Consider the following 14,988-nt stretch of genomic DNA (forward strand, 5'->3'; position numbering starts at 1 on the left):
GACGTCTTCAGCAGTCCCGCGGTGCGCAAACACCGAACCGAGCAGTGTCTCCGCGCCTGGGATTATGTTGGATTTAACGTCCCAAAGAGACTCGGGATAGGAGAGACACTGTAGTGGAAGGCCGCAAAACGTCTGCCATCTGTTGTTCTTTAACATACATTGATAAGGAAAAGCACATGGTCGACTTGGCTCTAGTCTCGATCAGAAAGCTGCGGCCGTTTTTCGTGGCCTCTCCGCCATTATTGATGCCCTTCATCGCAAAATTCGCCAGTACAGGCGTCGCTTTTTGCCTTTTCGCTTCGTACGTCCAGTTCTCAGCGCATCAACCCCTTGGCTGCGTGCACGGTGCCAGCATGTATGCCCTAAATTGCGTATATCATGGACACGATGTTGCTGTATGACTGCTTTCACACTATTGTTTTCAGCTATGAATTGACCTGGACTCAAAGTGATGTGATCGATTGTACTAGTGCTGAAGGCTCGCTTTCCTCCGTGTGCATTGTATCTTTGAGTGACACGCGTGCGTGCTCCAATAGGCTCCCTTGTAGCTGAAAACAGAGATATCGCTTCGTTTTTTTTTCTCTCGTTCCGCTTAATTATGCTCTCGCTAAACCAGACCCCTTTACGCCCACCATCGCGGCCATCTACCATTACTTCGTCATTCTAACAAGTTTTGATGGCAGCTGTGCCAAATATGCTCCAACCTCTTTCCCTGAAAGTCAGTTATCCAACACGGTAAATGCCTCGGCTACATAGAGCGTAGAGATGAAGGCGAGCTTCGGTAACCTGCTAAAGCGGCTTCGATCAGCGGGCTATCATGAACACCTAGCAGTGGCCATGACGAAGTCCTTGATGCAGAGCACGAAAGGACATAATCGTTTGCATAAAAGGCATCATAAAAGGCACGTCGCAGCCGGACGTGTTGTTGCCCCTTATATGCCTAAGGTCGCTCATAATTTGAAGAAGGTCGCTAGGAAACACGATTTCTGGATAGTCTTCTCCGCCCCGCAAAATTGGCTGGCATGTGCGTAGGAGTCATGGGGGATTTCAACAAGAAAACAAGGTTGCTTTAAAAGAACGTCAAGCCCTTCGTCAAATGTGCCACCGGGGGTATTTATCAAATCGCTTTCACTGTGTCAAGGTATACATCGGCTGAACTGGCCGATGTGTGAGTCATCGGACTGCAGAGCATAAGCGCTCTCTAAAAAACAGTCTGAATTTAGAGCTACCTGCCCGTTACCAATCATGCAATTCGAAGGCAAAGTTTTAATTAACAGAAATTAGGATTTTAGGCAGGAGCAAGGACACTCTTTCCCGTGAGTTGCTCGAAGCCTCTTATATAAAAGGACAAGGTTCAGAATGCATCATTGACTCATCAGCATCACTATTTAGTAGTGAAAGTTGTCTTTCGAACTTTGTTAATATATGGAAGGCCTAAACTGGCATACATATGTTGCCGACGGTGCGGGGGCATTTTGTTTTGAAGAGTTTATATGTGGTGTTTCGAAAACGAAGTTGGAGTCAGCGCTAGTACTATGTTTAATTGGGATTGTCTATTTGGCAGCGCTGTGAATCTTTATTTTTATGAGTAATGCACCAGCTAGCCCAGCAATTCGTTTTAGTAGAATATACCGTTCAACGTAAGGTATGGCAGGAAGACAGGCGGCACTCTTGGCACGGGGCACACGAATTCGGCCTGGTTATGCAACGATGTAGGCCATGAGCGAAACCTTCAGCTGACGGTGTACTCTCTGCACCAAACCGCTGGCCTGCGTATGGTGGTTCACTAAGGGGCAGCAGATGCTCGAGAGCAGACGAAGATGTGTTTGCCACAGAGGGATGGGAGGCTCTTGGAGTGCGGCGACGTCCATAGTCTTACGTGCTTGGTCAGCTAAAGTCATAAAGGGTGTGTAGCTTGCCGTCGCCAGTAACACCTGAGCTGTAGGCGGAAGCGTTGCATGAACGCTCTTGAAGAAGCTCAGTGGAAATAACGCTGCTTGGTCACCAAGCAAGCCCTGCATGTTTTGAAAAAGTTGCGATGGACGCCGGTCGCCGAGTTCTGCCGTGGAAAGGAGCTGCTACAGCCACTTACGGTCGAACGGTAACTGGCCGTCCGGATTAGGTGCTTTCAATTTGTCGTCCAGATATGCGGCTTCCTAGAATTTGCGGACCTCGACCGCGACCTCGGCAGGCGGCGAGGCTTGAAAGTGGCCGAACCGGCGCTCCTGGGACGTAATGTTCGTCAGGCTAAAACCGGTTTCGGCTGGTGAAAGTCATATATCAGGATGTTGCACCCAGAACCGTGGACGGCGGATGGCATAGACTTCAAAAAAGAGGACGTGGGATAGCGAAACCTGGGAATCGCAATGGGGCGTCGCGTTGCTCTCTAGGTGTCAGGTCACAGACTGGGGATGAGGGACTCCTCGGAGTTTCCTGCCGACCCCCAACCACGCTCAGTACAGAGGAGGAAGATTGCTCTTCCTTTCAGCCTGTCTGATACGGACACGCCCACGTGCCTGCATGGAGGCGCCTATGGCTGTAGTGCGCAGGTCACTTATGCCTACTGGATCACGTTTCTATGTGTCCAATGGTATTTCGTCGTGGCGTGCCCTTCGATGCCGCCAACTCTCCATCTTGGTTTTTACAAGCACCAGCGGACGACCTGCTGATCCTGTGCTTGAGCCTGATGGTGGTGGGGGCGAGGGTCTCGTCGGAGGGTCCTGAAGACCCCCTACCACGCTCTGCACAGGGGAGGGCTCCGTGCTCCTGTGTTGAGCAGAGTGCTTAAGGCATGCCTTTAAGTTTTCCTGGATGTGCCCGTGACTACAGGCACTCTTGCCTACAGAGCCTGGTCCGTATGGGCAGCATGCATACTGCTATGAAATGAGTAGAGTTATTTTTTGTTTTCTTGTTCCTCTGTGATATCTGACATTTTACTTATTTTGCCTTTTCTGCTGCGGTTGTCACACGAGTCCGGTATAGTGGTGCAGTATTTTTATTTTTTTTATGAATCTTCCTCCATCGTTTCTCTTACCCGTGCATTTAGCGGTTAATATAATCTGGCATAGTGACGGACGTCTTTTCGCATCAGACTCGATTTAATAGTTTTTTTTTTCTCTCTTAATGTTTTGTGTAGGTTTTGCCATTCTTTCTCATCCCCTACCTCTTGTCTGTGGTGTCGGAAGTTAATTTTTTTCTTTTGCTTGATTCTTCTATTCATAAAATCAGTATTTCTCTCTTTAATTTGTGGACCAACGATTACAATCCCGTAGGAGACAGCAATTCTCTATTGGTCACCCGATTTTTATTTCTTTGTTGGGGACTGTCCTGTTTACCTTTCTACCCCAGTCTCTCTTTTTTTTTATGCTTTGAGTTTCGTACGCCTGCCTCTCTCCCCGTATTGTTATTTTTCATTTTGTGTGACGGTGATTTTGCTGCTGTTCTCTTCTTTTCTGGTTCTGGTTCGTGTTTTGTTTCACTTGCAGGTCTGGATGCTACCTTCTGGGGTTTTCCTTTTATTCTTCTTAAACCAGCGTGGACCACCTTTCGACATGGACCTCGTTTGTTTGTTTTTTCTTTTGTTTTTTTTTAATACCTTCTATCGCTTTTAAAAAGTGTTTTTTTTTTTTATCTCGAGCTGCTGCTCGTTTTTATTTATTTTTAATTGGTTTAAGCATGGCAAAGCTTTTGCTGGTCCGGGCTCCCCCTCAATTTTTTTTATGTTTTTTTTTCTCAGTTTGAGGGGACGAATAAAATGGTAAAATGGTAAATGGTCACTAGATTTGAAGTTGTTGCTTCCACAAGAGCCGCAGGCAAAGCTTATTTATTCCAGCCGCTGCGTGTCTCTTCCTCATTCTTCTTCGCACTGCGCGGCGCTGAACGCGCCACCACAATACCACCGACTAGTGGGCAGCGCTAAATGCGCCACTACACAGGTCTGAAAAAATGTTTACACTCGCGGTAAAGATAAAGTTAACGTAATTTAATTATTCATAAGCATTGTATGGCTAATAGGCGGGTTATGCGTAGGCATGACTTTGTCGGAGCTGCAAAAAAAAGGAACTAGTTGGTATATCGAAAAAAATGGTGTCATCGGATAGAACGTCGAGGAAAGGTATGCAAATCGCAAAACAGTTTATGTGGGTTAACTAAATATTTAAAGCTTATTAAGCCAATGAGTCGTCGAAAGGCTGCATACTTTCCTCTTCACCGATACCGGTAAGCTGCTAGCCATAATCTGTGAGTACTTGCCAAATGAACTCTATCCCAATCTTATTCAGTTTATTATTTTCCTTTCATGGTATGGATCTGTGGTTATTACCTGTCCTGAGTATACATATTCACCTACTACTTCTGGTGCTTCGCAACCTAATGTAAACTGCAGTTACTTCCCGAGACTGCTGAAGATGACTTTAGTCTGCTGCATATTGATTTTCAAGCCCAGCTTTCTGCTTTTACTGTCTATGCCATCAATCACTCTTTATAGTTTATCCCTTGTGTTGCTTAGCAAGGCTGGAGAGCACGGTCGTAAAGTATAGGTAATACGATTCCTAAACAGTGCGTCACCGCGGGTAATGTAGTTTTGTAGAGGAAAATATTTCAATCTACTCAGAATTTAGCTAAAGGAGACAAACTAAGAGGAATTGGGAGTCAATATTCCAAATCTCTTTAATTAGACTATGCGGCTTTGTTAAATATTCATCTGAATTGACATAGCAGAAATTTCTCCTTCCCCCTGTTCATCATTGTAGATCCTTCTTTTGAGCTGCAAGTAATTTATTACGGCACCTCTGGCTCAGCATGAATTTGACACAAATCCAGTGGAATTCCACTTGAAATTCGCTCACCGTACTGGGATCGATACCCAGCACCTCCACCAGATGTCACGTAGTGGTGACGAGGTTGGCGACACGAATGAAGGGGTCGATGATTGCACTAAAGAAACTTTTCTTTGGGTTGACTTGCGCCCGCAAAATAACTAAGCAACTCGGCGGCGGCGATAGAAACAAACGTGCTCGTCGATCGTCGAACAAAGAATGCCCGTCACACTCGGCAACGCTCAATTTAAAGGATGCACAGAACAATCTAGATTACGTCGCAAACAGCTACCAGCACGGGCTGGAACATTGTGGAAAGACACCCGAGTGGCCGGAACCTTCGAGACAGATCTCGGTGCATCTTTCGCTACAACAAAACTGATAAAGGTGTGACTTACGACATCGAGCATTAACAAACAAAGATTACGGAACTGATACGCGGTCCAGAATCAGAGTGATAAGCCTGTATGCAGGCGGCTGTTAAAAAACAACAAATACTGTTTGAAGGTTTCGCGGCAATATTTATGTCTTGAGCATGGCATTGGCTAGAGTTGGCTTGTCACATCACTGAGCACCCATTCATTGACGGCTTTCTGACATAAGGATACCTCACAATGTCAAAAAATAACTAAAATCTGCTAGCTTGGTTAGCTTACTTACAACGGGCGAATTGAATCAGAATCTGCTTCATGGATGCAAAATGATTTGGTTTAGACAGACGAAAGTTTAGTTAAATTAACCGTCCGCCCGCGCATGAAACTAGGCTTTACTGTGGTTTAAACTACGCTAATTATTTAGCAATTGAAAGGCCGATAACGGTTCTTGTTTTTCAGCAGCGAGCATAAACATTTACACGCAGAAATATTTCGCAATGCCTGTACAGATCACCTGAACACCTCGTGAAGTTTATTGATACTCACTCATCGACTGTCACTTGTCCATGAATACAATGAAGCTGCACGCAAGGATTGTGCATTTTCTCGACATCCCCATTGAAAACTACTTTTCCGAGGTATAAGCAATCACCTGTGGAAAAGTGTTTCCTAGTGTGCTTCTGTTAACAAGTTTCTGTTAAAAAATTAGGAGCAGTAGAATTAAACAAAATCATTACCACTTTCAAATTTCACATAATTGGCTGATTGGAATTTGGTGACATTTCAGTTTCCCAATGCATTGTTTTAAAACGAAATTACCTTTAATTAGAAACACCATGAGTGTATCATTCCTGTGAGCTTCTGCGTGATGGTACATACCATTTTTGTCGAATTTGAAAACGAAAAAGCCACACTTTGTGAGACATGCAGAGTATTTTCTTCGCTAAATTTTAAAAATTTATTTCCTCTACTTGAGGCGAGATAATCACCCTTTCTCCACTATTTTCTAATGGTATAAATGCCTCATCGCTGAAAACATGGCGTCGACCGACAGGAAACATTCGAATTGATTCCGCGAAAATGAAATTAGAGCTTTCACATTGGGCCATAACGGCGCAGCAGATGGGATAGGAGAAAGCAGGTGCCTCTTATTGGCCAGTGAGGGTGTGCGTCATGGAACATGAGATCCATGATGACAGAGCGCTAAAAGTCACATCAAGGCAGCGTGCTATTGGAACGTAATATATCATGGTAAATTAGTACCGCAACATTTTTTCCTCTCAGTAATTTCCACTGTAAACTTTCAGTGTTTGAAATAAACATGCAGTGTTTCTGTTAAGCGCCAAGTGCACTGAATTTATTCTGTTGCTGTACGTTTCGTCTGGAGTTCAGGCAACCGGCATCTGTACTTCATGCATCTAGAAAAGGTACCACAGTCTCCTCTTATGTAGTCATTAGATCCTGTGTTACAAGATATTTAATTGTTCTCCTAATTTGTCGTTTTCCTCCCCTGTTCTTCCAGCACCATCATCGCTCAATTGTGAGCCTCCCAATGTTTGCTTCAAATTTTACCATCATTTCCATCCATACTCTGAAGCATGCAAAGTTAAGATATGGTCGGCTTATAATCAAAATGACTACAAATTCATGAACACGCCTTTCACAGCAGAAGGGATTGTAATAACGTAATGTTCGGTCTAACTACATATCGAAACAGTGATTCGCAATATTTATTAGTGAATAAACAAAATCGTAGACACAACACCTCGAGCGAAATCGTTCAATGAAGACCAATTTCTGCAGGCCAAATGAGGACATCAGTAAGCTGATGAACCCACATAATGTTTGTAATTCTTGAGTGCAAGTATAACTACAGAGGCTTAGACGCTCCTTGCAGTAGAATTTGCAGAAATATGTGGATCGACACAGCGACAACACAAGAACTGGAAATATCTGAAATGCTATATAACAAAACTGAACGAATGTCGCTCTTACCTAACAGATATATTTCATGGCCAGCAAATGTAGGCGCTTTCAAAAAGGAGCGTCATGTAGGCTTCGCCTACGTGCTGCGTTTCGCATGTTAATAAATTTCATTTCGCACTTCTTCTCAAAAACTGGCAAAAACTGCATCTTAGGTTTTTTATTTCAGCGTTCATTTATATTTCAGTAACTGTGCCTTTATTAAGGTTCAGTTAAAAGCCATAGTCTCATTCCTTTCACTAAGAAAGTTCGGTTCTCACTATCCGCATTGTAATCAGACCGTACAGATAGCCAGAACTCGTAATTTATGAAAAGGTGATGATTATAGGTTTACACTGAGCCAGTTGCTAACCAGTTTCTCAACATAGTACATTCACTATGTAGAAATATGAGGTTCGCCTTCTGCTTTAGGCCGCAATTAACAGGCTCGTTTATTTCGACGTGATTTTAAATAACAGTTATCGCTGGGGGTCAAAATGTCGGATGTCAAATTATAAACAAAGCGTAAAGGTTTTAGTCTCCACTGCGGCTGGAAACTGAGAGGTTCCTGAAGGCCCTATTCGTGACCGTCGTTTGAAAGCCCGTTAAAAAAGATTGACTCCCAATATGATCATCATCATGCAGCCTATGATGTTATCTCCCCTTAGGCAAAGAATTTCTATAATGCCTGCCTTGGACCAATCCTAGTTTATCGGCGTATGCGCAAAGTATTGTTTCTTCGTCTAATGCGAAATGTGTTGTACGGTTATCCAACTATGAGTAGAAGTGGTAAAGCATGCTCAATTGATTTGACAAATCATATCAATGAGCTAAAGTATTGTGCAAGAAATGAAATCAATTTTAGCGATGTCTGAAGGGGACATCAAAGTGCAACACTCTGCGTGGAGCAGGAAAACGGCAAAACTATACGTTTACGGATGGCAGATCGTGACATAGAATCGGGGCAAAGGAGTGAAATATCTTAAGAAACGAAAGTAACTGGAAGCGACTGAATAGACAGTCTGAGGTCATGGCCGTTAAACAGTACTTTTCACTGGAGTATGACTTCAAAAGTACAGGATCCTGCATTAAGAAGTTCGGTAAATAGGAGGTAGAAATATGGCGGATAACTTTATTGTTTATTTAAAATTGCATACAAAGTGGAAAGGATTTTAAGAAGAGAATAGGTGTGGTTCTAAGAAATAAGACAGCAAGTTTGCAACTAAATGGAAAGCAACCCCAGTTATTGGTATTCTAGTCAATATCAGAAACACGAAGCAGGCACGCGGAGAGAACATAATGCGCAGAGGTGAAAACTGGTAGTGGGGTAATAGTGTGCATTCAAATCAAGGCAAGGTTCCAGGATGCCCCTGAACTATAGATTGGTAGGCACATTAGGATGTTTGTGCAGATTAACGGTTCAGTGAATGCCGTGAGTTCTTCAGGCTCCATGGTCATACCCTCAATTAATACAGAAATTAAAGTTAGGACAATTCACCAGACGTCTTCAACAGCTGCAGAGCTGACCGCTCTGTGTCGCAATTAGGCATATCAGTCAGCAGGGCCCCCAGCGGTGGTCTATTATCACAGATTGAAAAGCAGCCCTGCAAGCCTTAAAGGCAGCTCTTCGCCGTGGAGCCCATGGACAACTCGTTGCGGAAATACGACAGATTCATCACTGTGCAAATAATAGAAGACATGACATCATCTTCCAATGGCTTCCAGGACGCAGCGGCATAGCGGGCAATCTTCGGGCGGACGAGGTCGCACGAACAGCCCACTAAGACGGCGATTGTGTTTTGAATCCCTTTTCCAGGGAAGACGCAGCGGGCAGGCTTCGCGCAATTCTGGCCAGTTTGCGAACTGCCGCCTAAAATCCCGGTACCCTAACCTGAAGCTCCGCTTTCCACCTGGCCTACCCCGACGCGAAGAAACTTTGCTGTGCCGCCTGTGGGTTGGTGTAGCATTCACAAACTCGTGTTCTTTTATGATAGGCATGGCAAACAGCCTGCATGTACAAACTGTGGATGCGACGAGTCTATACGCCACGTTCTTTGTGAGTGCCCGATATACAGTGAGGAAAGGCAGTGTCTGTGCCGTATGCTGGAACATCTAGATGAACGCTCATTGACAGAAATTCAGATTTTAGATCCCGGGCCACGGTGATCGTCTGCGGTGAAGGCCTCCCAGGCACTGCTCCGCTTTATGAAAAGCACAGGCCTAATCAAGACTATGAGTTTGCTATTCCAGTAATATGCGTTGTGGGGCTAGTTGGTTCATACTCAGATAGGTTTTATGCGCACAAAAAGACGACACAAAAAGACAAGGGAGACAGGACAGAGCGCATCCTGTCTCCCTTGTCTTTGTGTCGTCTCTGTCACGCTCTGTCCTGTCTCCCTTGTCTTTTTGTGTCGTCTTTTTGTGCGCATAAAACCTATCTGAGTTTGCTATGGTATGACGGTGACGTGATGTGATGTGGCGTGTCTGTTATCAGTGTTATGTGACTGTACTAACTTCAACTATCCCTCTCTCACAACTTTTATACCCACTCATCCCCTTCCCCCAGTGCAGGGTAGCAAAACGGTTGCTTTTACTAGTTAACCTCCCTGCCTTTCCTCATATTCCTCCTCCTCCTTGTGCAGATAAGGTGACCACGCTGATATTGAACCGGTATAAGTGGACACCCATGGGCTGGACTTTGTCTTGGACTTGATCTAAACGCCGCATGAAGCTGTGTAAAGAACGCCATCTGTTCTGCTTTTACCAAAACCACAAACCTCCCTGCTTTTAGGATATGTTGTAGCAGCATCAACGGCTCCTGTCAGAGGCACGTCTTCCAGACCCTTGTCCCCATGAGCGCATTCTTCGCCAGTGTCAGCTTCGCTACTCGCCTTATCTTTAGTCCCTTCATTAGTGTCTCTTAAGATTCACGTGGCACATTTGTATCGACATGAATATTTGAACGATCACACAATACGGTATAAAACCCCACTTACATTATGACGAAAGAACCTGCTACAATGTCTTAGCCTAATGAGAGGTATAGACAGGGCCGAGTCAGAGGTAAACATTCTGACGTACAATGCTTCTCGGTGAGATAGCGAGCATAATGGGAACATCTTATGAGTGTTCACACCTGGCTTCTGCTTTTGTATCAACCTCAATGTAGGCTGCATCATAATCATGGTAGTCTGGGTAACTTTAAGAATTTTGCTGCGCTTCTTTCTTATTAATCATCATCATCAGCCTGACTATACCCACTGCAGGGCGAAGGCCTCTCCCATAGTTCCTTCTTATTGGATATCGTTAATTACTAACCGAGTTTCTTTTTCAACCCACAGTATAGCTAATGTGAACATCGAGCCCATCAGCCATCCTCATTTTTAACAGAGTGCACTGCGGGGCCAGTTGGTCAGACATAGTTCAGCGATAAACGTAGCATTAAGACAGGACTGGAGCGACGAGGACAGGACAGAGTTACAACTTACATCTGAATGGAATGTACGACTAAAATGCGTCCCATCATTAGGCAACAATACGCCTTCGCATACCTAGAAATATTGATAACAGTTATCGCTCATGATATGAGGTGCAACCTCAAGTACGTATTAAAAACTTTTTTTCTTTTTCCATAAGATAAACAGACGGTGTGGTAATGCACATGTCACTACTGCAATTGGCAATCTCATGCGCTTCGCAGATTTCTCTTGCCAATTGGTCTTTACCGCTTCCCAAAATCTTGGTACGGTTCAGGAGCGGAAAGAAGTTTTTGCAGCACTTGCAGTGCTTAGGCAAATGCTCATCACAAGAACCACAAGAATCCGCACGTCTCATGCACCACTTGGGTTGTTTATCGGATCCCTCGAGCTCCGCTGTGAGAGTGTGTACAATGGGCAGACGGGCATATGCCTCAATGTGAGACTGAGTGAACATACTTCTTCATTCCGTCAACAAACTGATGAGAATTTGCCTAAGCACTTCAAGAGCAGCAAAAACTGTTTTCCCGTCCTGAACCGCACCATGATCATGGGGAACGGTAAAGGCCAAATGGCAAGAGAAATCTTCGAAGCGCATGAGATTGCGAAATGCAGCAGTGACACGTGCAGTAGAACGTCCGTTTATCTTATGGTAAAAGAAAACAAAGTTTTTATATATGCTTGACATTGCACCTCATATCATGACCGATAACTGTTAGTTTTTTCGCTTTTTTGTGTGTTTTAGAAGGCCAGTGAGGAGTGTTATCAAATTTTTGGGCTATGGGACGTTTTTTCGTCGTAATCAGGCCAGTCACATTTTCATATCTATATATTAATAGAAAATTCGCTGACATAAAAGTAAAGGCAAAGTATCTGCCACATTTTCCCACCGACACATGACCGCGCCATAAGGGAAGCCAGGAAGGAAGGGGTTGAGAGTGGAAAGTCAGCAAAAAGTGCCGTAGTCGAGTCCTGCGGAATAATTTTCACGAGCTGCAGACCTCTACTCTGCACTTTCATTGCACAGCACATGGATGATACTTTCACCTCCATCGAAATGCTGCCACCGGCGGTCGGAATCGAACCCGATAACTCCTGTACAGTAGTAGGGCGTCTTAACCCCTGCGCAACCGCCGCGGGGTTCATATTGCCATACCGCTGTCCATCTTCTGGCGCCACCCAGTGGACGAATGTCTTGGCACGTTGCTGAGCGTCGTCCTCGTCTCACTCGAGCTTCGCTTCAATAAAGGTGCAAGCCCGGTTTTTCTGCTGCTTACTACGTGTGTTGGTGACATTTGGTGGATTGTGCTGGGTAAAATCCCATGTAGGCGCGGACATAAGTAAACGGAGCACGCTTTTCCGTCTAAAATAAAATCACGCCTTCTGCACAGGAGACAAGAAAACAATATTCGTCCAAGTGAAAGGGCACTGGTGTCTACCACCGGTTCGCACATAACATGGCTGCCAGTTTCAATTATGCAATGCGTGAAAAATTTTAGAAGCCCTCCGTTTACTTTTGTCCGGAGGGGTATACGTTGCCCCCGAAGACGTCAGTGACGCTGCCCATCGACGCGCGGACGCCACTCCCGTCCATAAAGCGAGCCGTCGCCTTCGAGGCCTGCAACCAGAGTTCGAACCACTGACCACATCGCTCCGAGCCATGACATCCACGACGGGCAGCCAGAGAAGTCAGCATTCTAGCAACGCCCCACCGTTCGTCCTTCTCGCACTTCAATCATCGCATCATTTCGCGGCGACCGGCTTGAGGATGTGGAAGACTGGTTGGCCAGTTTTGGCCGTGTGGCAGCATTCAACCAATGGGACGACGAGCAGAATCCAATAAATGTGTACTTTGTGTTGCAAGACTCGGGCAAAACGTGGTTTGAGAACCACGAGGCGTCCTTTGTCGACTGGCAATCTTTCGCCGTTAGTTGCTTACAACATTCAGCTCGAGTGCGCTCAAAGTAAACGCATAGATTGCAATTCGTTCGAGGTCTCAGCAATCAAATGAGAGCGTGGCCATGTTTGTGGAGGACATGATGCGACTTTTCAATCGGGCCGACTCTACCATGCCTGAGTCAACGAAAGTACGGCGCCACCTGCGCGAGGTGAAGAATGTTGTTCGCTGGCCTCTTTCGCGACCCTCCAAGAACTGTCGCCGATTTCGCCCAAGAACTGTCGCCGATTTCGCGAGAGAAGCTGCCAGCATGAAACGTTCACTGCAGGAATGGAGCACCCAATACGGCCTTCAGGCAAGCTTAGCGGCCACACCCCAGTCGAAAAAAACTACAGAACTGTGTCAAAAATACGACAAAATATCCTGTAGTTCTGTCGTAACCATAAGATTTTTCTGTAGTTCTGTAGTTTTTCTGTAGTATATTTCTGTTGTCTGTAGTTCTGTAGTACTTTTCTGTCGTAACTACAGATATTTCTGATGTTACAACAGAATGTTCTGTTGTCACAACAGGTTTCCCGTCAAAAACCGCACAGAAAATCTGTCGTAACATTAGAAAATTTTCTGTAGTTTTTTCCGACTGGGACCCTACTGCTCGTCCATGCCAGCCGCCAGGAACGAAGCATTGCGGGAGCTTGTGAGGAGCACTGTCAGCGAGGAGCTGCAGAACCTCCACTTGGATGCTCCACCTGCAATGAATTATTCTACCGGGGACGTCATCCGTGATGAAATCCAGCGAATGGTGCAGCTGCCACAAGCACCACAACCGGAGCCATGCATTATGACTTACAGTGATGTCCTACGTCGTCCTCCCCCGAGCGACATCCAATCCGCCCCGTTGCCGGACCACTGCCTCGCTACCTGCGTCCCGTCGAGCAACAATAAGATCTGCGCCCCGGTCGAGCCGGAGCAGGACCAGCGTCCCGCTATCAGCAAGGGGCACTTGTGGCGCACGTCTAACAGACGGCCGCTCTGCTATCACTGCGGCGAACCTGGCCACATTCTTCAAAATTGCCCATACCGGAGAATGGGTTTAGAGGTTTTCCGCCAAATGCGCCTTGACCCCGCTATGGCGAAAGACCAGAGAATATTGAGGAATACCTGGCTGCTAACCAGATGCATCCGACGTCACCGCAACGGCAGTCGCGATCGTCATCCCCGAGGCGTTTTGCTTTGCCGAGTCGATACTCCTTCTCTGGGCAATTCAGAGGCACGTCCCCTCGCCGCGAAAACTAAACACGGCGACCTCCGCGAGTGAGGCCGCCACTGCGTCTCAGATTAAAGAGCCTCCACCCGACGATTTGACCCGATGACCCGAGCGGCGACGACCCGATCCGACGAACTTACCGACGTGCTGCGAACGCATTGTTTCCGGGAATTTTTTTTAACCGCCGACAGTTGTGATGTGACCGCACTTGTTGATGCCGGCACCGATTTTTCCGTCATGACTAGCCAGCTAGCTACGGCGCTCCGTAAGGTTCTGACGCCTTGATCTGGGCCAATAATGCGTACCGCCGCTGGCAATATGATGACGCCGATTGGCATGCTCTTGCCGCATAGAGATCCGCAGTTTTACTTTCACTGGCACCGTATTACAACAGTGCGACTCTCGGCATGGACTTTATTCAAGAGTATGGTGCTGTTAGAGACCTTTGAGAGCAGTTCCTGGTACCGTTTTCAACCAAGCGAGCCGTTGATAGCAACACAGACTTCCGGAAAACGATGTTGCGCGTCTGTGACGACCACATAACGATCCCTCCGCGTGCGAGCTAGTTCGTCACAGTCGAATGTGATCAGAGCACCGGCACGCGTGGCGTTGCTGAAGCTAACATGTCACAGCTTCTCACTCGACAAGTTTGTGTAGCTCGGAGCCTTGTCGAACTTGTCCGTGGGCAAGCCGCAGTGCTAGTGCCAAATTTGACGTGTGAACCTCAACATTTGATGGCGAACACGACGGTCGCTTATTTTGAAGAGACGCGTGTTTGGTTTCGTAGAAATAGTTTCGAGAGGAAGTATTCGACTTTTCTGGCCTTTTCCCTAAACTAAATTATGCTTCAGAAACTATTATCCATGACTGGAGTGGGGATTTTTGTCAGTTGCTTTCTCCAAATCATACTTGCGCCACCGCATGGTATTTCTGTACCTTATCGGAGTAAACTTTTAAATAATATTTACCATTTTGCGTTTTGTATCTCTTCTTTCCCTGTTCTGCGCGCGACAGGTTTTCATTCATTGCAGCGTGTTGTGAACGATTCCTGCTTTCAAGCCTTTTGGTGCGCTGTTATTAGTGGAGAATTTTATAGGTCTCTTATTTTTCTCGTTTCCCTTATTGTACTTGACGTTTCAACGGTACGTTTTCGTATCGCACTGATCGCAAATTGTTCAGCAGAATTCTCCTTATATTA

The sequence above is a fragment of the Amblyomma maculatum genome, chromosome 8 (genome assembly GCF_055883805.1).
Source record: "Amblyomma maculatum isolate TAMU_Amacu chromosome 8, ASM5588380v1, whole genome shotgun sequence".
In the NCBI taxonomy this organism is placed as follows: domain Eukaryota; kingdom Metazoa; phylum Arthropoda; class Arachnida; order Ixodida; family Ixodidae; genus Amblyomma; species Amblyomma maculatum.